The sequence below is a fragment of the Eptatretus burgeri genome, chromosome 10 (genome assembly GCF_056783735.1).
Source record: "Eptatretus burgeri isolate ZD-2024b chromosome 10, Ebu_testis_v1, whole genome shotgun sequence".
In the NCBI taxonomy this organism is placed as follows: Eukaryota; Metazoa; Chordata; class Myxini; order Myxiniformes; family Myxinidae; genus Eptatretus; species Eptatretus burgeri.
This window is the reverse complement of record NC_140970.1, coordinates 1,580,764-1,602,981: the sequence shown is the minus strand read 5'-3', so window position 1 is coordinate 1,602,981 and position 22,218 is coordinate 1,580,764. Positions and strand designations below refer to the sequence as shown.

At 46.2% G+C, this 22,218-nt stretch overlaps 1 protein-coding gene and 1 long non-coding RNA gene across 3 annotated transcripts in view; one reads left to right on the top strand and one right to left on the bottom strand.

Annotated features, from left to right (window-relative positions):
- The window catches only part of CCDC80 (coiled-coil domain containing 80), a 183,117-nt gene that overhangs the window by 29,777 nt on the left and 131,122 nt on the right, over positions 1 to 22,218 (top strand). The gene's annotated exons all lie outside the window — the stretch shown is intronic.
- Positions 14,170 to 20,269, bottom strand: LOC147017805 (uncharacterized). Its single transcript, XR_015062151.1, has 2 exons — positions 19,653 to 20,269; positions 14,170 to 14,737 (listed from the first exon to the last, which is right to left on the bottom strand). It is a non-coding gene; the product is annotated as an uncharacterized LOC147017805 (long non-coding RNA).

Genomic DNA, 22,218 nt, shown 5'->3' with positions numbered 1-22,218 from the left:
GATAGCCTAACTTATCCATATCGTGCAGCAGTTTATCTTTGCCGGTGACGTGGGGTTTGCTATTCATAGGCTGCCACTCAACGATTTGAATGGCTGCATCTCCACTATTGAAAGTCGACGCTTGCGCTCAACAATTGGATTTTTTTTTACACTCAACAACTTTTAAACGGTACCACTCAGCTATTTTCATTGTTTACAATAAACAATTTAAATTGCTGTCACTCGCCTTTGTTTTTTGATGCTGGGGTTTTGAAATTTGAAGCGTTTCTTCTGAACGTGTTAAAACGCTCAAACTCGACTATTTTAAATAGACGCTGCCGATGGACAATTGGAATCATAGCCAAGCTAGACATCGAAGTGTGAACATCCTCGTCATGCCGAAGAAAAGTTTGAAGAATGCTGCAAATAAGTGTCCTGGCCATGGCCGTGGACGCTGACGCAAGGACGATCCATTATACCGACGTCTTTCAGCCTATGAGTAACTTAAAAGTAACGTCTGTCGATGTGTGGCAACGATTGCGTAACGTGCCAACAACACGTTAATCATAGGTTATAAATAAGTTTCGGGTACGCTAAACATTACCTCGGCGTGTCTCAACTTATGATTAACTTACAGGTTGCATGTGTTGACGTCTGTCAACGATCGCAGACCGTGCATACAACTTGTGGCCAGCGTAGCGGAACGTGTGAGTCGTACGCCGGCATACGTCGTGAAATTTCAAGCATGAAAAAATTTGAGGACAACCAAAAAGTACAACGTTTAAAGCCAATGTACAACGACGTATGTCAGTGTTTTTCAGCGTGCTCTCAATGTTATCAAAACTTACCCATAACGTATTCAACGTGTGCCAGCGTTTTAGAAAAAAAATTCAAAAATCGGCATACGTTGGCTAAAACGTCAAGGTGTGACCGTGCCTTAAACACCAATTCAACGTTCTTAAAATTTCGCACAGTTTGAGATCGTTCCAAACTAGGGAACGCACAAGGTCTTTATAATCGTGCACTCTTGGATACTTGTAATAAATAATGCTTGGGGAAAAAATCTGAATGCAGAAGTACAAAATCATGAAATGTCCCCCCCCCCCCGCCTCCCCAAATCGTTTTTCTCTGATGTGGTCAGAGTTGAGTTTGCTGTTTGTTTGTTTTTTGTTTCTTAAAAAAGTTTGTTTTTTATTTCAATAAAATTGTTTTTGTGCAGGGATTTTTAATGTATCTTTCTTTTTAATCCAAAATGTGACCCTCTTTTGGGTGTCATCGCTTGCTTTGCTGGGACATGTACTTGTACTTGTGGTTTGTGAGTGGGAAAAAGAACCGGTTTCACAGCCTTTTTACTTGGATACCATCACTAGAATCTGTTGTCCCTTTAAACGCATCGCTGCCAGACTACGCGAGTGTTCCTCAAGAAAAGAGTGGCTTTTTTTTGTATACCTTGTCAAGGCTCATATGAGAGCGAACACACAATGCACAGCAAGGGGGGCATGACACAAGAGGGGCGTGGAGAGGACAAAACAGTGGGAAACAGAGACTTTTGGAGATCTGTGGAAGGAAGAGGGATGGAGCGGGGAATATGGGGTATACATGATGGACATTACAGGGACTTTCAGGAAGGAATGCAGGGAATTTGAAGGAGGTGGATTTGTGGTGGATTAACAGGGGTAGAAAAGATTGAGGATTTTTATGGGGGACGATGAGGGGTGGTGGTGAACAGCTGCTTTGAAGGTCTGGAGGGGAGAATCGGATTGAACAGTGAGGGAGTTTATTCCAAAGGACTTCCGGATGCAGATCCAGCCCATCAGTGGGATATGTTTCGAAGCTAAAATGTGCCCAATGTGTTAAAGCATGAATGTGGATTCTTGTTCACAAACTCCCTTTACTTGTAAAGGACATGTAGTTGTGCTGCTTTGTGGAAGCCTGTTTTTGCTGGAGCATTAATATAGCTCTCTCATCTGTATCCGATAACAAATATCCGAGGATTCTTTTTTGGAAGAGAAGCATCTCATGCGCTCGTGTTTGCTCATGTGTGTCTTTGCCTGACCTTGATGTTTTTGCCCGATATTGCATGCCGATGTTAAACCTTGAATTGGGGCTCAGGTGCAAGTGTGACTGTTATCATAATCAAAACAATTGTTTTGCCTCTTTTGTTATCTCTGCCACCGAAGGTGGACGGAGGTTGTGTTATCACCCCTGTCTGTTTGCCTATCTGTGAGCAGGATATCTCAAAAGGTTGTAGACAGATTCGGACAAAATTTGGTGGACCGGTTGGGTGTGTGACGAGGACAAATTGATTAGATTATGGTATAATTTTTTTTAATTGATTCTTCACCATTGAGAGATAGGGTCAAAAACTATATACAGAGTGATATCTCTAAAAGTTGTGAACAGATTCAGACGAAATTTGGTGGACAAGTTGGGTGTGTAACAAGGACGAATTGATTAGATTTTTGTGAAGATCTGGGTGGTAGATACTATAATTTTTTTAAGTGATTCTTCACCATTGAGAGATGAGGTCAAAAATGATATATTGTTGCAGGCCGGGCATCGGCCGCGAGCACGACCGCCAGGTGGAGCAGTAGAGTCGGCTCGACCGATCGCCCGGAATTTAGATCGTACCTTTTCGGAAAACTCCGAAAAAGTACGGGTCCCTTTATCGGACCGTGACTGAAGCGTCAATATTTCTGCCACGTGGTACAGGGTTATTTGCCAATTTTCAAAATACCTAGATAACGACGTGGCGAATTATCGAGTCTCCACACCCTCGATGGCACCCGTACGGAACGAGCCGCTTAGAGTGCTTGAACCGTGTGCGACCCGAGCCGTTGATCACCGAGATCCATCGATCCAATTGTCCCATTACAGCGGCAACAGCCTGGCTAATTTTCCAACACGCAGCATGCTAAGCCAATGGAGGAAAGGACATGAACGAGCGGATACATTTCACAAATGGGGATGTTTATTTAACAATAGGGAAATGAGGGGAGCATGTAAAGGGCAGAGTTAGACCGACTAAAAAGGCATGTATGTACAGCACGGCACTTGTACAACTTCCTACTCAGCAGACTGGTGCCACACACACACACACACACACACACACACACACACACACACACACACACACACACACACACACACACACACACACACACACACATCGGACCAATGTGGTCTTTATTCGGACCTCCAGCCCGGAGGACAGTCGAGCTGGAGGTGAGAGTCTGTTTGAACTTTCTGCCTCGTGCGGTCTTCAAGGACCAGGTCCTCGGGGCAGAACTGGACCCCCAGCACGATCCAGACGATCCAGACGCCCTCACAGCCGGGCTCCAGGTGAACAAAGTCGGCAGGGCGAAAGCTGGCAGAAGAAGACCCTCTGTTGCACCGACCACTCCGTGCGCAGATACTTTCGCCCTGAACCACCTTGCGCGCAGATGCTCACTTCCTGCCAGAACCCCCGCATGTGCAGACCGCGCCCATAATTATACGCCCCTCTTCAGAGTGGGGGGGGGGCGCCTCCTCGCGATCCTCCCTCTCTCACTGGCTGGTTTCAGCGTGCAAATCGCTCGTCGTCTCTCCCACTGGCCAGCTTTGGCGCACAAATCGCTCATCGTCTCTCTCACTGGCCAAAACGGGCGGCAAACATCTTGATTGGCCCGGGGCATGGTGACATCACGCTCACCTCCCCCTACACAGTCGGGGAAGTCTGATTGGCCAGGCGACGGTCACCTTACTCATTGCACGCTGATTGGTCGAGGGCCGCCGCGTGGCTCCTCCTTGAACTCCGCCCACCATGACGTCAGCCAGAGCGAGGCTAAGGAAACGAAGTGAAGATGAGTGTTATGCGGTGTTGTCGGTGTCGGTGTTGATGTTGGTGGTGTAAAAATAAAAGAACAACCCTAATTATCAAAATAACTACGAAGCACAAGTACATTTAATCACCCATTAGACAAAGGATGGGAAGCTATCTATCCACATTTACTTATCTCAATAACTGAGCTATAGGACCTGTATGTTGTGTGCTCATGGCTTCCAGATTCGCAACCCTTCCCCCAACCCTTTTTATAGACTCATCCCGAGTCGACAAATTTTCGTGTGACCAGCATGTGTAAGTTCTCCCCGAGTACATTTTACCTACGGATCCCTGAGTGTGATATTTTTTTATACATGTCCCAAAAATAAATAACCTAATGTGCTGCGTAACTAACAGACTCACTCGGCCAACTAAAATAAAATTGCCTGCGGTACAACAAACACACAGGTGGGTTAAAACTTATTTACAATTTTAAACTAATATTTACACTAACCATGGCCCAGGACCTACCATCTGTGGGATAAAAGGCACAACAAGTCAACAGTTTGTGTGTGGGTGAGTGCTCCGCAGCTGAAGGTCAAACGTCTGCAGGACCTGCTCAAAAGGTCCCTCTTTTGTCACTGAACCTTCTTTTTTTTTAAGTCTTCAGCTGCTGGAGGCAACTCACCTGAACAGTGCATGCCATGTGCCATCCCACAGGACATTTGTATAGGTAGCCAGGCTGCCCAATGTGTGGCGGTGCCGGCCGCTCTGTAGGCGGGCTCGGACCTACCCTACTGTCTCCCCCCCCAACCTATCGCGTTTGCCTGTCTCTGTCCATACCCACTCCCTTAATTTGCAACACAAAACCAATTTGACCCCCTTTTAAAAAAATAATTACGTCTCCCAAACCCACTTCCTGTCTTTGTCCGGCTAACCTATCCTGTCAACCTAGCCTACTCCCAACCTCTATGTTCCCTTTCTGGAGGGGAATAAGGAGAGACTAGCGTCCTGCCTTGAGGCCCAACGAAGCCTCAGAATGGCCTCCTCAGATTTCAGCAATCTAACCCAAGGTGGGTCCAACGGCCTGAGAGCGAAGGGATGGATGGTGCGAAGGGGTACATCTCCTAACTATCCTAGCATTTATTAACCTTAAACTATCCCCGTGGTTTTTCAAGACCCCTGTCATTTAAACTATCGGTTCTAAAAAAACCATGATTCCCATCGCCTGTGTTGGTGTCCATTATAAATTTGGGCCTAGCCCTCCAATTTTCTTCCGTGCCCTTGCACAATTTCGTGGCTGGGCAGCGTGGTTCAACTGGCAGGGACTTCCCCTCTGCCGAACTCCAACCATGGCACCCCCGGGCCCTGAGGCTGTCTCCGAGCCTACCTGCTCCCTATGAACAAAAGGGGTTGCCCTTCCTGGCATTGCCCCCCTTCCATGCCCACGTGGCATCTTTGGTGCTCCAGGTCCCGATCTGCGGTCGCCCGTGCCCAGTACACTATTCCGCTCCCTTGGACCCTTGGCCTACTCTGGCTGACTACTTCGGTGCCCGGGGTGCCCACTACTCGGTGCTCACCATCCCAAGCCATGCTCGCAGCCGGTCAATTTTACTCTTGCACCCCTCCAAATGGGTATCGTGCCTTCACTCAACACCAACAACAAAACGACCTCCTTTTGGTAAATTTGACTAACCCACTAACTACCATTACACTGACCCCAGAATCTCTTGGGTGGGTTTCACTCCTCCCCCCACTCATTCATTCGCACAATACATTCCACAGTTACTCCATTCACACACTTGGGCCCACTGTCCCACACTCACTCATTGTACACATTTTTTCATTTCACTCACATCATTCCATTCCGCTAACTAAATTCCCCTAACTAACTCGTGCTCCCTTGTCATCCCTTTATTCTAATGCACGTTCCTGTTAATCTACATAGCTAAGTTACGTCCCCACGACACATTCCATGTCTGTCCATGTCTTCCAGAAAATCCATTTTCTAAATCTATCGTAAAATCCCTCTAACTAACCCATTCCACGGGCTCCATGAGGAACAACCCATGTCCCCATGAAGCCGGTCTAACTATTGCTAACCCATCCCCCTAAGCTATTGCTCCTATGCCCAAACTGGGCTGCGTAGTTGGAAGTGAGGATTTTTTTCTTCTTCTCTGCAGCGTCATGGTGGCGGTTTACGGCTTACACGTTCGTCCCTATGGGCAATACCAACGTCCCCTCCGATGGCCGATCCGTGCAGCCATGACCTCACCATGCACATCGCAACGAGCGCTCGCTTCTGCAGGATTCTCCATGCGGGACACTGTGCGCCGTTTCCCTGTCATTTGTGCCGCGAGATTCCCGCCGACGTCACTCGCGCACCGAACCCGCGCGGTTTCCCGTGCAGGCCAGCACGCGCGCGCATCGTCCCGGAAACCCGCTCCGCACGTTCCGCCGACAGACAACGCGGAATGCAGCATGTGATGTCCTGTACACATGCCCACGTGGGAACCTGAGTGTTCCAAATTCCATCAACACTCGTCTCCATTTTTACTGTCCGCGCGACGTTCTTTCCCGAAACGTGGGACGTTCCCGCGCCAGATTCCCTGCACGAAGACGCGCGCACAAGGGCCGTTCGCGAAATTCTGAACGGGCCTCGTATGCGGCGTCTCGTGGGACCGGCGCGGTTACCGGAATAACTTTATATGGCGCAAAACACTCGCCACACCCGTTTCCCATCTGAATCCGTCCGCTTTTCAACTCCCCGCATGCACTCACGCACGCCATTTCACTCATGCTATACGCACGTTTCAACACACCCTTACCACTCATACTCTTTACCACACACACCGGGACAATCACGCTGGGGAATCGTGTTACCACAAGCAATCCCGGGGCCTCTACTCCCCCCAAACTCTGCATGGACCCTTTCGCAGCATTCATCCGCTCCACCTCGTTCGGCTTGACCCGACCCACCTCGTCGCGATCTGCTTCAAGAGAGCATATTTCCTCCCTCCATTCCTGAAGGAGGCTATCCTGCTGCTTGCACCGGGTCACAATACATTCCCCAATCTCCACCCCATTGTTCCCTCTTCGCTCTACCTTTGTGTGCTCGTCTTTAGTTCCATAATCCTGCGTCTCCCTTTGTATCTCTGTGACTTTTTCCGTCGTCCCCTCGCGTTCATTAATTTCTCCCCTTGTCTCCTTTATTATCCGCGTCTCCGTCACCGTTAATTTCTCCGTCACCTCCTTTAATTTTTCCGTCGTCCCCTCATGTCTCAGTTTACACGTCTCCCCAATTATCGTCGTCTCTCGTCCCAACCTTACCCGTCTCCATCGTGGGCCGGACACATTGCACACTCCGTGTCGGTTCGGTGTCTTCGCCACGTGGTGCTGCCATGATTCCTTTCATCCCGCCCAAGCCCGCCTGCAGGCTTAACCCCATGCCCTGCATCTCCCCTCGCTGGGTTTGCATATCGCCCCTCATCTCTTCCATTTTGCCGTTCATTTTGCGCGCATTCGCGCCCATTTTGTGCTCCAAATCCCCTTTCAATTCTTGCATGTTCGCTTTCATTTCTTGCGCATTTTCCTTCATCAATCTTATTAACATTTCCCCCAACCGGTTGATGTCAGCCAACCCTGACGAAGCCGAATCGCCTTGGTCGGTCGCGGTTTCGCTGGGGACCGAGGGGGAAATTTGACGGAGGGGCGCTCTTGCGCCGCCGCTCCCACTGTGCCCATTATGACCTCTGGGCCCGGTTGTGGGGGATGGTCAACCTGCATGGCGGTGGTGTCCTGGACCATGGGTTCCTCCACCACTACACTACTACCCACCTGCCTCAGCTCGTCTTGGCTAGATATCTTGCACATTGGGAACAAAATTTAATATGCTCGTAATTTGGGGGAACGGGGGGGGTTTCGCTCCGTACAACCCTGGTCCGACCCGTAAATTTCTCTATGGAGCCGGAGGGGTTCGAAACCCGCTCCTGACACAAATTTGTTGCAGGCTGGGCGTCGGCCACGAGCACGACCGCGAGATGGAGCAGCAGAGTCGGCTTGACTGATCACCCGGAATTTAGATTGTACCTTTTCGGCAAACTCCGAAAAAGTATGGGTCTCTTATCGGACCGTGAAGCGTCAATATTTCTGCCACGTGGTACAGGGTTATTTGCCAATTTTCAAAATACCTACATAACCACGTGGCAAATTACCGAGTCTCCACACCCTCGACGGCACCCGTACGGAGCGAGCCGCTTAACGTACTCGAACCGTGTGCGACCCGATCGGTTGATCGCCGAGATCCATCGGTCCAATTGTCCCGTTACAGCGGCAACAGCCTGGCTAATTTTCCAACACGCAGCATGCTAAGCCAATGGAGGAAAGAACATGAACGAGCGGATACATTTCACAAATGGGGATGTTTATTTAACAATAGGGAAATGAGGGGAGCATGTAAAGGGCAGAGTTAGACCGACTAAAAAGGCATGTATGTACAGCACGGCACTTGTACAACTTCCTCCTTCGCAGACTGGCGCCACACACACACACACACACACACACACACACACACACACACACACACACACACACACACACACACACAATTCGGACCTCCAGCCCGGAGGACAGTCGAGCTGGAGGTGAGAGTCTGTTTGACCTTTCTGCCTCGTGCGGTCTTCAAGGACCAGGTCCTCGGGGCAGAACTGGACCCCCAGCACGATCCAGACGCCTTCATCACCGGGCTCCAGGCGAACGAAGTCGGCAGGGCGAAAGCTGGCAGAAGACCCTCTGTTGCACTGACCACTCCATGCGCAGACGCTTTCGCACTGAACCACCTTGCGCGTAGATGCTCACTTCCTGCCAGAACCCTCGCGCATGCAGACCGCGCCCATAATTATACCCCCCCTTCAGAGGGGGGGGGCGTCTTCTCGCGACCCTCCCTCTCTCACTGGCTGGTTTCGGCACGCAAATCGCTCCGTCTCTCTCACTGGCCAAAACGGGTGGCAAGCTCCCTGATTGACCCGGGGCATGGTGACATCACGCGGACCACCCCCTACATAGTCTGGGAAGTCTGATTGGCCGGGCGACGGTCACCTCACCCGTTGCACGTTGATTGGTTTGAGGGCTGCCGCGCGGCTCCTCCTTGAATTCCGCCCACCATGACCTCGGCCAGAGCGAGGTGAAGGTGAGGGTGATGCGGTGTTGTCGGCGTCGATGTTGGTGGTGTATAAATAAAAAAAACCCTAACTATCAAAACTACGCAGCGCAAGTACATTTAATCACCCATTAGACAAGGGACGGGAAGCTATCTATCCACATTTACTCATCAAAATAACTGAGCTATAGGACCTGTATGTTGTGTGCTCATGGCTTCCAGATTCGCAACAATATCGCATAATATATTGATATTCCAAAAAGTTGTGGATTTATTATGACAAAACTTGGTGGATGAGTTGGTTGGGTGACAACAACAAGCCGATTAGAATTTGGTTCAAGTCTGGATGCAGATCCGGTCAATCAGTGGGATACAAAATGTAAACTGTTCAGCCTGGCAAAAGTATGTCCTCTACGGAGTGCCGTTCTAGTTTCATATTTACTTGGAAGGTCCGCACTTACTTTTTAGCTGTGTAGTCTTGTTTTGAATCTTCGACCTGCTATAAAATGTCACCCTGTCGTTTCACAAAAAGGGTTTTGCATCACAAAGTGTGCCATCCAGCCTTCAGAAGGATGCTGAGCCAGAGGACGTGTCTGTTAACATTAATTAGCTGTTAGAAGTTAAAGACCTCACCATGTCCTTCACATATAATACAGAGGTGAGTTATCACCAAGACTGAAATTTTAGAAAAATATTCCTGCCCTGATGACTGCGAGTAAAGTAAAGGCAAACAACCCATCTAATCCTTGGCATGGCACTGGGATTTGGGGTGGAGGGTGGTAGGGAGAGAGAGACTCGTATTTGTCCACCGTGCTCAACATCGATTGTTGGTTCTGCTGAAGGAGTTTCTTGGCTCGGGTTACAATCCAAGATGGATCCTCACTCCTATGCAGGATACTTGACTGAGGAAATTTGGAATTTAGCCTGGGTGCCAGTGATAGCTCGACTACTCTTCGTGAACGACACCGAGATATTTAAACTCCACCAATGAATGCTATCACATAGGACATCCAGTGTCATAGACAATGTGTTTGCATAGACAAAGTGCTGTGATGGGTCCAGGTTAGAGGTTGTTTTTGAGACTGAGGCTGGCACGATGCAGATCAAATTTAATTTGTAAAAAAACATATGAGTGGTCTTGTTTTTGAGTAACCATTTAATGATGATTTGGGGTATCTCAGGAATAGTTGAAATATTTTCTGAGTTTTGGACGTTGGGAATCTTTACAATTACAGACCTCAATACAATGCCAGAAAGAAACACATATAAAAGACTGAAAGTGTCAAGGAAGGTGGTGGTGAACCTCAGACAGTTGGGTTACATTTCTAACTGGAAAGGCACTCGGTAGGGCGCATACCACTGATCCACAAGAACATATCGGGCCCAATATTTTTTTCGAAATATTATGCTATATATGGTTTTTGCCCCCACCTCTCAATGGTGAAGAATCACTTTTGAAAAATTAAATAAATCTCGTATCCGGATCCGGATTCGGATCTTCACCAAAATCTAATCGATTCGTTCTTGCCACACACCCAACCTGTCCACTAAGTTTCATCCAAATCCGTCTACAATGTTTTGAGATATGCTATATATTGGTTTAGCCCTATCTCTCAATGGTGGAAAAAAAATCACTTAATTATTGTAGCCAGATCCGGATCCAGATCTTCACCAAAATCTTCCGGATTCCCTTCCACAGATCTAACGTCTCTGTTCCCCACTGTTTTGTCCTTCCCTCTCCCACCCCTCTTATCTCCTGCTCCCCTTGTTGTACATTCTGTGTTGGCTCTCATACGAGCCTCGACATTGTATACAAAAATTAAATTAAATAAAACACAAAAAAAAATCGAATCAGTTCGTCCTCGTCACACACCCAACCTGTCCACAAAATTTCATCTGAATCCATCCACAACTTTTTGAGATATCCTGCACACAGACAGACGGAAAGGGGTGAAAACGTAACCTCCTCCCACCTTTGGTGGTGGAGGTAATAAATGCCATTTTTATAGACTATAGAATAAAGATGGAGCTGTTCAGTGGTGGAGTTGATGAGGCCTCATTGCATTACTGGTGTGGGTTTGATTCCCACTGATGCTGAATGGAAAATTTCTGCCCTCCTGTGACAGAGTGGCAACCAATCCAGGATTTTTTTCTGTGCACGTGATCTCGGCTCGTGGAAGAGTTAGAGTAGAAAAAGGATGGAAGGGAACGAAATGGAAAGAGGGAAACAACAATAAAGGAATAAAAGTGAGAGTGAGACCAACGGGAGGGGTTGAAGGACACATGGGGGTGAACAAGCCCTCACAAGATGAATTAAACACAGCAAGAAGAGAAAAAGGAAAGTGGTGATGAAACAGAAAAGGCACAAACCAATCGACCATAAACAAATGAAAAGAGGTGAAGGAGAGAGGAAAAATTCACAATAACCTGGAAAAGGGGAGTGCTTGGGAACAGGATCATTTTGGTTCGAAAAGATCATGAGATCATGGATGGGGGTGTGTCCTGAGGAAGTGGTGAACAGCTGTCTTGAAGCCCTGGAGGGAAGAATGGGACTGAACAGACTGGAGTGGTTGGTTTCACAGGCGAGAGAAAAAAAACTGAGTGGAAGTGAGCAGTGAGCCTGGATTTTGGGAATTTAAGAAGAAGATGGTTACTGGCAGACCATGTGTGTCCTCCAGAAACCTGGGAGGGATAGTGCCAAGAGAGGGCAGGGGGTGCAAGAGCAAAAAGGAGGAGATGCAATACAAAGAGGCCCCCAACCTGTCTGTGATTTAAAAGTAACAGACCTCGACACTCAGCTTCGTTGTGGGAGATCACAATGATTTTGAGGGCCTTGGCTTTCACAGCATGAATAACATAAGGGCAAGGTGTGAGGCAGGGGTGCCAGCCCAAAGGGGAGGGCAGCATTCAAATTAAGTTTGGTTAGGTTGTCAAAAGTTCAGATGGGCCGAGGAAAGACCTTGCATGATGAAACATGTCCAGTTGGCGGCTGATTTTGGGGGACATCTTGGAAATATGGCTTGTCCAAGAAAGATCATGGCTGATGGTGAGGCCCAAAAGCCAGGTGGTCATTTCAGAGAGACAGGGTGGGTATGTGTGATCTATTAGGGTTGAAAGACACATTCCAAGCGTTTGATTAGCCCCTGATTCTCTCAAGGCTTGCAGAGAGTGAAGAGGCTGCTGTTCTTGTATCTGAAGGATAAGAAATGATATGGAGGAGGGTGGAATCATAAGCAAAGACATAGGCAGGATTTTGCAGGGAATCAGAAATATCGATGATGAAGATTAGGAATAGGAATGGGCCCAAAACACTCCATTGGGGCACTCCAGCCTTGACAGAGAGAGGAGATGAGAGGATCCCATTAAGGGCTACATGCTGACTGTAATTGGAGGAAGTCAGTGATCCAGGAGAGAAGGTGCCTTGGATGCCATAAGCAGAGAGGTTGGAGATCAACGCAGGGTGCTAGACTATCAAATGCTCGAGATTTGTCCAGAGGGACGACCTTGATCTTATGTCTTAGGTTAATGGCTTCCATCTATTTTTTGGAGAGTATAAGTAGCATGTCCATTGTAGAATTACTGGGTCTGAAACCAAACTGATGATCTGAGATCAGGCTGTTGGAGAAAAGGAAGGATTTAATGTGAACTGAAATGATTCCTGCTTATAATTGGAAGCAATCTATAAGGCCTGCAATGAAGACGATCCATTTTTGCACTATTTTGTGTATTGCAGTGATGTTGGCTAACTCACAGGCAGACGGTAACTGCCCCAGAGAGAACAATCGAGTGAATAGAGCAGAAAGAGCATGAGCAAGACCAGCAGGTTTATCGGGCACATGCAGATGCCATCTGGGGCTGTTGCGGAATCGGAGTCGAGGTTTTCCAGAAGCCTCTCCACCTTCTCAAGTGAGAAAGATAGTATTCAAGAGCAGTTGGGTTTGAGAGGGTGGTGTCGGTGTTGGGAGTGAGGGTTTGGGAACACAAGATTTAGAAGCAAGCACGTAATTTTGAGGCATTCGGCCTTCTCACAAGCAGAGTCAGCTGTGTTGCCATTTGAAGTGAGGGAAAGGATGGAGGAACAGCATGTACCAGAGATGGACGTCAACAAGGCATCATGAGGTCATTGAAGGAGACATATTTGAGAGTTCACCCTTATTGTTTTCCACATGTTGTTCTCTGATTTTCCTGAAAGTGGACACACTTGTTGCAGGCTTTATGGAATTATCTCAGGTTACCTTCAGTCAGATTTGCTTTCCATGAAAAGAAGGCAAGTGGTTTGAAGGCAACTGCCTCACTACAGGATTCTGTGCACCAGGGGCAAGACAATAGGGATGCTAACTGCAGACAAGGTGCTATAAATCTGTACATAAGGGAAAGCAAGCTTGTGTGGAAGGATTCCCAGGCATTATTAATCTCTGGAGAGATGGAATTGAAGGACCATTCTTGACATGAGAGCTTGTAATCCCTACCTGCCAACTTGAGTGAACTGCCAGACTCTTGGTGGTGCTCAGGCAGCTTTCTTACAATAGTGAGAGAGATGTTGACTTTCACAAGCACATGATCAGATGAAACTATTCGAGCAGAGGAACAGGAGACATGAGTAAGACAATTCATCATTATCAAAAACTCTACATTGATTCAAGCTTGATGCTGTATTCATGGACAATCCATAGTGATTTGTCTGTAATACTACCCAATAATTTTATTTATTTATTTATTTATTACAGTTTTGATGTCCACATGAAAACTTTTATGATGGATTACTCAGCAGGTAGCAAACTCGTTGATGTGGCTGTCGATCATGTGATAACTGTGGCTGCAGACAGCACGGACAGAAAGCACTTCACGCTCTCATATATTGAATTATATATGACCAATTGTTTATGCTGCGTCCACTCGCATTTAATCCGTTCTGCTTATCTATGGTCCGAGACTGAATAACTCGTCCGAATCTTTTACTTACCAACTGCCGTTCATACACCTCAGCTCTCAAAAACTCAGGTTTTGTACAAGTGGATACTTTTCTGATCCCTGAAATACTTTGTGTGAAAACATCTTTCGAAATGTTAGCAACTTGCCGCGAATACACCATGTTCTGTTGCAGGGCTTACGGGACACCAGACACCATCAAACCACCATCGGAATAAGCATGCCCCAGAGAACACCATTTCTCAGAAAGATACAGGGAAAGTCAGACAGGTTAGCACACTAACTACAAATGAAAGGAAAGTCGATTGTGCACAACTTTTATGTGGAGACTGCTTACATCCAAATGTGCAAGGGAAGTTCTGCAATGCGTCTTACATTCAGACACTGGAAAATGCAAATGGGAGTACAGTGCAGGTGGAAATACAGAGTACACTGGAAAATGCAGATGCACAGATATTTTCACAGCAACGAGGTCACGTGCCAACTCGTGTGCTAATTACACGTAACAACTATTTAAACCTCAATTCAAAGTGTAATAGTTTGGTACACAAGTGCATCTTCACTTTGCTTTAGCACATCAACCCAACAATGTCTTGCTGGTAGATTGACGTTCATGCTGATAAAACTGCACACTAACCCAGCAGACAATGTAGCTGTTGCATGTAGGGCACAGGATTCTACAATGTGTGCTGGGTCAGCGGGCAGCACTGGACGTTTGTCTTGTCAGTCTGACTTTGGGTCTTCCTTGCGGCATTTGCTTGCCAAAACAGCCACCCAAGGACTGATAGTTGGTGGCATGTTTCACAAGAATTGAAGAATATGTCCAGTCACTTCAACCCTGAGAAGGTGGAAAACGAAATTCGGAACACCTGGAAAATACAAAATACTTCCATGTGAAATACTGATAACATCAATCTTGTAAACTATTGTGGTCACACCTGTGTGTGTGCAGTGTTGTACATGTACCTTGTTACCTCCCGTTAGCAAATAACACTCACTCTTTCAGTTATGTTCACAGGGTTCGTTTGTATGTGCAGAGAAACAACAATACATTTATCATTAATATCAACGGAATTCATTCCAATAGGTTGGAAACATTATTTAATACACGGGGATAGCATGGCATGGCATGGGGGAAATAAACCAAAACAAACATGATGCTGCAGGGATGTAGAGAACTGGAAAACCGAAAACAGAAAAACAAGTATATAAAAAGTGGTGTGTGCGTGTGTATAAGAGAGATAATGTGAGTGAATGTAATGAGAAGAACAATGCCAGAAGAGCCCCAGGGTTTTACAAGTCCAGGCTCATCTCTGCAAATAACAAACACCTTATTCCTCTCTCAGGGTAATTTCCACCATGCACACCCAGAAAGTGCTGTTTAAAATTAGAAATGAGGTCAAAGTTTATGAAAAGAAGAAGAATGCATTACATTTGAGAGGGGAGGTGGGGGGGGGGAATTGTTATGTTGGTCATGGACTTGAAATGAGGCTTCCAAATTTATGTTCAATATCCAACATGGTTGAAGTTCTCTTCAAAACCGCCATTGTGGTGAAGTGCCAGCAGGAAATACGTTTCGGAGAAGGTCATCCTTCAAATGGGGACACAAAGCCGGCTCTCTCAACTAAATGTATGTTGTGGCAGGAGACTGCTTACTGACATCGAAGTCAAATTACTGTTTGGAATAAGAACTGCCTCCAGTCGGCAGGTATGTAAAGCTGTAGATAGAGCACAAGTGTGATGGGCCCAAGGGCCCTGAATTATTTTATATCTGTTTGAACCAAGGTTGCAAAGGTTTAAAACTGAGGAACTCTGTCTCCCTTCCAATCGACTTTGGTTCAATGGCATTTTCTTTTCCACGACTTTGGTTAAACAAAAAAAAAGAAAGAGAAAAAAGAATACACTAGAAAACATCTAAAAATGCAAAGCGCATCCGATTTGTATTCGGACTTCTTCCATAAACTAAACCATACCTTTGAACTTTTGACCAAATTCTCATAATAAAGCTTTATTGAAAATTTGATGATAAAAGCTGAAATGATAATTTAAATTTCAGCTCAATTGGATAAAAATTGACGATTTTATGTGATGCTGACCTTTGACCCAATAAACTTGTGGCCTCCCTGTCTTGTACCACCTCCTTTATGGTCTTGTACCAACTGTCATTTCCTTGCTCTGCTCCCCCACCCATCCTTCCCAACCGAGCTAAGGTTTCTGTCAGGTGCACGTGATCCACGACTAACCCCACTTCTGGTGAAAGTCCTAAAATCCAGGTTCACTGCTCAGCTCTACCCATCTTTTCCTCTTTTCTCTTACCAGTGGCCCAATCTTCCTCAATCTGTTGAATCCCATTTTTCCCTCAAGGGCTTCATTGGCCTCTCACTCCACATCATCATCCATCCATACTCATGATGCTTTCTATACTCATTGATCCTCCCTATGTCCACCTCATCCTTTTCAGGTTATTGCATCCCCCCCTCCTCCCCTCACCCTCCTTTTCCTTTTTCTTCCATTTCTGTCTCATCCCCGGTTTTTCCATTACTCTCCTTGCTGTTTGAGCTTGCATCCAGCTTGTTCGCTCACTACGTCCTTCTCCTCACTTTCATTTCATTATTTGTCCGATCGTTCCTTCATTATGTCCCTTTACCCTGATGTCCCTCTATCCCAGTGTGTTTGTTTTCCCCTTTCCACTGTGTTCTTCGTCTTCTGTTATGTTCTGTCCCATTCCGTGTTCTAGCGTTTTCTAGTGACTTTGTATTAAAAAAAAAGACAACCTCATGCGGAATGTGATTCAAACTCTGGAATTCCCAATGTCATGCATGCATGGTTCTGAGAGCACTACACCCATCCAGATGAGCCAAATATATAGAAAATCTTGAAAAAAATGAGCAAAGGTGGAAAATTGCCACTTGCAACTCGATAAAGAAAGCAGGTACGTTCTATACGGGAGGAAGAAGCACTGGTATCAGTGACAAGCCAAGGCCGCCTCCAGGTACAAGATACATTCTTGGAAATCTGAATGAGCGGGCCATAGGCTTTGGCATTGTCCTTGTGATCTGGAAATCTGAATGAGATCCCACTGAACCATAGGCTTTGGCATTGCCCTTGTGATCTGGATGCTTACCAAGCACACAACAGTCATGGTGGGAATTAAAAACCACCACACTGCCAAGAATACGATTTCGGCTAAATGTTGAAGATAACTCGACAATCTAAAATTAAAAGCTTGCATTGGTACATCTACTTATTAAGTATGCAAATTTATCTGATTTTTATTACATTACATGCCTTTGCTCCAAGATGCTCTGAGACGTGCCCTTTCCTGTTTTTCCTCTAACTCCTACCTCCTCCCAAATTTGTTTCACCTCCCCTCACTAATGCACTTTAAAGTCTTATTACCTTAACCCCCCACTGAACCACCACTTGTGTGCACATTGTAAGCACACGTCCTCTAACATGTTTTCACCATCTTATGCAAGCACATCTGGATGGGATGGCTAAATGTAGAACTTTCCTTGTGTTTTAGACACAACTCGGTTTAGCATTTAAAACTTTTCAACTGATGTGCCCAAGTGGACCTGAAGAGCGATTTGCTGATTATGGAGTATTGGTGTTGTCGTTTGAAAGGAGGATTTGGGGTTGCGAGTGATAAGATCACATTTATTTTGCTACACAAGTCCACACACCCAGCAAAGAGTGCTTGGCTGTTTGAACTCTACAAGCATACCTGCCTCTTGTTAATGACAATGGCAACCAGCACATTGCTGCATTTTATCAGCTGGCAGGACAAAGCATCACCTCACCTTGCATTCTTTGACCATCTCCTGGTTGATCCAAATTCTCTTTTCCATTTTGTACTTTAACCTGCAGATCTTGGTTTGCTGTCGTAAGCAGCTTGTAGCTTTGCCTTTTCAGTTCCCCTCTCCACTCCCTCATTTTTCTTTTGCAAATATCCATGTTTCAATGTTTGTAACAGCGAGTTGTATTTGCCATAAAAAGCTAACAAAAGGAGGAGCAAATCTCCTTGCTTCATGCACAATGGGGTAGGGGTAAATTACGAGCCAAGGAGAGAAAATAATATTATGGTGGAGGAATGTAGTGGGAAGAGATTTGGAGTACAAGGAGTTGAGAGGAGAATGGAGAAGGTGGGCCAGTCGCCTACCTCTCACTTTTGGGATTAAGACTTAAGAAAGAAGAAGAGGGGAAAATGTGATATTAAAGAGGACAAGGAAAGGGAGGTTGTGAGATCATAGTAGGCATAATTTGCGGAAGGGTGTATGTGTGTGGTATATGCGTATCATCAGAAGACTGTAAGTGGTGCTTCCGCTTAATCATCACAGTCTTTGAAACATTTCTTTATTCAACACCGATTCAAATCAGGTAATTTTACCTTTAAGGTTATTAGCTGCACGGGATGGTACTTCTACATCTTCGTGTAACACAATGTTTCTTTTTTTTTTTTTTTTTACCAAATCATTCTCCCTCTCTCCTTCCCCCACCCCCACCAAACGTTGTCATGCTGATGAGTAAGATTAATGATCCTGTGTGATTAGATTGCATTCACAATGTCACACCATTAAAACCCAAATCAATAATAGCAGGTTGTGAGGAATCGCAACCACTCTCAAAGTCACTCACAATGTCCTGATGGCATCGGTGGACTCGCTTAACCAGGTGTCACTGGCAGTGCAGTCAGGATCAGCAATCCTGAAGGCCAATGGAACAGCACCACTGAGTCTTGCAACATAATGTGCACATATTATGTGTACATGCAGCAGGATTGGAGCCCTTATCCCCCAACCCCCACACCTTTCCTTCTCTTTAATCCCCTTGAAATGTAGTTTTATTTTCTCAATTTCCTCACCCTTTGCACAAGTGACATGGACATGGATTTCAATACCTGAACGGCCAATTCATTGTCACCCATCAATGGATGTGTGCTTTAAACAGATTGACCCTCTGAACATTTTATGTTCATCGATTATACAGAAAGAAGTGTTCCTGCTGCTGGAGGAAAACATGTACACAGTTTGTTTACATCTTCCTTATTCTTCACATTTACTCAGAGCAGATAAAATGTCGGTGCACTTTCTTCCTGCATTTGTTCAATGTTCTCTCACCCTTCCCTCAAGGGTTCTTGTGCAGTCTGCATGCCATGCATTCCACGAGACAAGATTAACGCTTTCACTACCTTTGAATCAACCACTTGCTTACTCCCATATACACATCCCATCCCACACTGATACCAATCCTCACCACATACCTCGCTTTCCACTTCCCTTGCTTTCATGCCAATCCTCACCACGTACCTTGCTTTGCCAGTCATCACCACCACCCCCGCTTTGCCAATCCTCATGACCCCTGCTTTGATGCCAATCACCACCATGTCCTTCGTTTTGATGTCAATCGCCACATCCCTCAATTGTATCCCAATCCTCACCGCATCCCTCACTTTGCCAATCACCACATCCCTTCCTTTGATACCAATCCTCACCACGTCCCTCGTCTTGCCAATCATTGTCTCTTGCTTTGCCAATCCACACCGCATCTCGTTTCGCTGCCAATCCTCACATCCCTCGCTCTGTTACCAATCCTTAACACCCCATGGCACACAGTACCTCGTGTGTCTGTGCACTGCGAACTACATCGTCTTGCTCGTTTTGCACAGCTGTAGCTGCTGTTTCCTTGCATCGTACGTACGTACATATCTCGGATGAGTACTATCATGTTTTGTTGCCACCTGAACTCTGCACGCTTCTATCCAATGCTTCATTCAAATCTCACCTTCAAAACGTGTCTTCCCTTCCTTTCGTGCACCAACCAGTCTTTAAATTTCTTCCTCGGTCTGCAGCTCCACGCCAACTACAACAACGTCCTCTCCATATCCCCTGCAATGCGCCTCTTACCCCAAACGCCCGGTGGTACCAACGGAACACTCCTTCCGCACTCACCCCCTCCCCATGACGTCATTAACCTTTCAAACCACCATCCTCGCCTCTTTGCTTTCTCGCTTTCCAAGTGCAAACCCTCATACGGCCCCCGAACTCCCTGGCGAGGCAATAATTTGTGCAACATCCTCTCTGACACCGCCACCCCCATCCAGCACCTTTTATTCTACTCCCACTTCTTCTCTCCACCACTGCACCACCACATTTTTCCCTCTACCCCCCTCCCCCCGCCTTCCTGAAGCATCGTTTTCTTCACTTCCTCTTTTCAACCCGGTCTGACTCATCGAGACTTGCATTCAAGTGGTATAGTATGACTGCCAACTCCCTCCTCTGGCAATCTTCACAACTTGCAATTCAGTTTCCATCATGTATCCATCAATACCGTTCTTTAAGATAACTACTGTACCAATAGTGCCAAAACCATGCTGTCCTCCCATGAACATCTCTCGGCCCACTTACCCTGTTGACCTGGTTGACTTTTGGCCCGGTGACATACGAGGAGGGGACGGAGAACGAGAGACCGACCGCAATCCGTCCTGGCTGATGTATCGTGCCTCCACCCAAAAGGAGGAGAGGAAACTGTCATGCTGGAGGAGTGGAGAGGCGAGAATGAGTCACGCGCTTTGAGATGAATGGAAAGTCGGAAACTACGTCACCACACATGCGCCTGTTAACTGATACAAGCCGTGCCTCCATGCATGCACGCTTTGTCCATCGGCATGTCCGAACTGCGTTGGACGATTTGTTAAGTTGATGACATGCAAAAAATGGCATAAAAGCTGGAGCTATAGCCTCTATAATAAACAGCTAGACTGACCTTTGACCTTTGACAACATGAAAATATTCCAACACATTGAGAGCATTGAAGTTGCCCACACTCATTGACAGGAAACAACAGGCTGAACTCAACCGGGTCGTGAAAATCCTTAAAGGAATCGACCAAATCGATGGCTAGTAATATTCTTTGTGATGGATGTTAGGGTTAGAAAATCGGAGGCTGCGATAAGAACATTCCAACTGTTCTAGTTCTTCCACCAGCCTCGATCATGTGTATACAGAAACAAAGAAGCTAAAAGTGCACCACCGGGATATGCTATCGATGCGACTCTTACCAACCAGTTGAAGTCTGCACTGGAGAAACACTGGGCTGACCATTTACTGGAGTCCAGTCCTCAGGGACAAATAAGCAATGCTTCGTGTCTCGACACTCAGTAAAATAAGGATTTCTGTGAGTTACTGATATCAGTTTTGCAAAAGGAAGTTTTCTTTCGATATTGAAAATGAAAAACATGTCCATGAGTAAAATACCGGAACCAAGCTTCATTGGACACGAAACCTGCACAGCAGAGAGAAGAGGACGTATACATATTTGGAAACCTGTACCCATTACCTGCTTTGTTTCCCCCCACCCCACTGTATCTATCTCCCCATCTCACCAAAAACTCATTCCCTCTTGTCTCAACCCCCAACTGGCGCCACTGTCACCTAAGGTTTATCACAGTCATAACAATCGGCATTACCCACTCCATCTGATCATTGTTCTTCTTGTAAGGTTTATTGGTGTGTGCTGTATTTACACTTATCAAAGAAAAGTACCTTTGTACATGTTCCGAAGATGTGTAATGACATCGACATCTTTTAACCTCACTGTTATAGCTTAGAAGATTGATATCGTGAGTAATTCCACCCGGATCTAAACGTACAAACATTTGATTTTATCTCATCTCTTACTGGTAGCCGAGAAGGTTTTTTTTTTTGGTTTGTTTCATCGTCAAACTCCCTTATAGACAAAACCATGATCACATTTGGTGTTGTCACCTACAAACACATTCACAAACCCTACAACCCCACCTCTCATAATTTTATACTTCAACACCGTTTCTCATATTTACAATTCACGTGCTCACCCTGGCAGTCGAAAACGATGCCAACAACACATGACCGTTCTAGGTTGACCTGGACGCTTTATTGTAAAACGATGACATTGGCACACGTAGTCATGCATGCATGCATGCGTGCTGTGTACGAGAACACAGCATGCGTGCTGTCATTAAATTTCTTATGAAGGAGAACATCAAACCAGCTGAAGTTCACAGCAGACTTTATGCTCAATTTGGTGTTGTACATCTTTCATGTAGTTGTGTATACAACACTCTGCCTGGTGTTGACTTAATGGTTTGGGTGGTGGGCTTCAGATCCTGAATTCAAATCCTGCTCGGTCATTGAATTAATACCAGGTGGAGTTGATTCTGCCTGTCGTCCTTCTGAGTTTAACAAAATGAGTACCAGCTTGATGGGATGATTGAGCCATTTGAGTAACCTGTGTTGGAGTGGTGACCCGTCCATGATTGTGCCCAATTGCCCAGCAGACTGCTTTGGCAGCACTGATTCTCTCTACAGAG